The sequence below is a fragment of the Muscardinus avellanarius genome, assembly GCF_963383645.1.
Source record: "Muscardinus avellanarius genome assembly, chromosome: 14".
Taxonomy (NCBI): Eukaryota; Metazoa; Chordata; class Mammalia; order Rodentia; family Gliridae; genus Muscardinus; species Muscardinus avellanarius.
In genome coordinates, this window is record NC_137800.1 from 39,709,744 (window position 1) to 39,711,266 (window position 1,523).

General features: G+C 47.5%; 1 pseudogene across 1 annotated transcript; it reads left to right on the forward strand.

Annotated features, from left to right (window-relative positions):
* The first annotated feature begins 341 nt into the window (after positions 1-341).
* LOC308273593 (transmembrane emp24 domain-containing protein 2-like) lies at positions 342-681 on the forward strand (annotated as a pseudogene). The gene has a single exon. The product of its transcript is annotated as a transmembrane emp24 domain-containing protein 2-like (transcript).
* Positions 682-1,523: the final 842 nt, after the last annotated feature.

Sequence of the window (1,523 nt, forward strand, 5' to 3'; positions counted from 1 at the left end):
GTATATAAAGTATATATCAGGAGGAGCGGCAGCTGGAGAGGCAGCGGCGGCCGCGGTGCGAGTCCCGGCTTCGGCCCCGGCGCCGCCAGGGTGAAGCTCACCGAGCTCCTGGTGCTGCTGGCCAGGCTCCTGGCCACGGCCTCGGCTACTTCGTCAGCACTGACGCGCACGCCGAGGATTGCTTCTTCGAGCGGGTCACCTCGGACACCAAGATGGGCCTCATCTTCGAGGTGGCCGAGGGCAGCTTCCTGGACATCGACGTGGAGATTACAGGACCTCACAATAGTGGAATTTATAAAGGAGACTGAGAGTCCAGTGGGAAATACACATTTGCTGCTCACATGGGTAGAACATACAAATTGTGTTTTAGTAACAGGATGTCCACCATGACTCCGAAGATAGTGATGTTCACCACTGATATTGGGGAGGCACCCAAAGGACAGGACATGGACACAGAAGCTCACCAGAACAAGCTAGAAGAAATGATAAATGAGCTGGCGATGACAGCGGTGAAGCATGAGCAGGTACATGGAGGTCAGGGAACAGATACACAGAGCCATCAATGACAACACAAACAGCAGAGTGGTCCTTTGGTCCTTCTTTGAAGCTCTTGTTCTAGTTGCCATGACATTGGGACAGATCTACTACCTGAAGAGATTTTTTGAAGTCTGGAGGGTTTAAAAGGCCTTTTCCCGATGATCCCAAATTCATAATTCACTTGTTTACATTATTATGGCACCTTGGTCATAATAATGATATTAATTTCTACATTTTTTCAGAACATCCACAACTTAGGTTTCTTTATGATTAATTGAAGCTGGGGACAAAAGTTTTCTAGGAAAGTCGCAGTGAAAGTTTGACACTTAATTGGCACCAAGTGTATTTGAAGCTGCCTCCATTGCCCAGGCCCTTTCAGACCTGACACTAAGTGAAATGCGGGAGTGGAGTCTTATCATGTCTTGCTCTCCTTGTTTTTAACATAAATGCAGTTTGTTCAGGTTGCCCGGGGTCCTGCTAGTGCTTTACTAAAGTGAGGGCACTTTGTGGACCCCTCATCCTGGGGATTGGGTCATCCGGGCATCACCCTGTCCAGTGGCTCTGGGGAGCTGCAGCCTGACCCTTGACATTTTCTGTCCTGCCTGGTGCCCGTCTGCTAGCAGGCTGGGTGCTTTTATTTTTATCATATTTTTGCTTTCAACATAAGACATCCCAATCTACTTTTTTCCCCTCTAAAATTTTACATTGAACCTTGGACTCAAGTACCTCCACTGAAATTGTTGACATAACTTTTTTCGAGGGTGGGTTTTCTGCCGCACCTACAGGAAGTCTCTTAAGCCAGTTCTCTGGGCGTGTACTTGGACGCTCACTCCTCTCTCTGAGGGGCACATTCCCTTACCCACTCTTGGCATATAGGAAGTATTCATTTACATCATTGGGAAAATCTGGATTTCTGATGCCAAAGGGTTAAAGCCTCTTGGGTTTCTTTGCAGTTATATACAGTCACTATTTTGTTTTTGAGCACT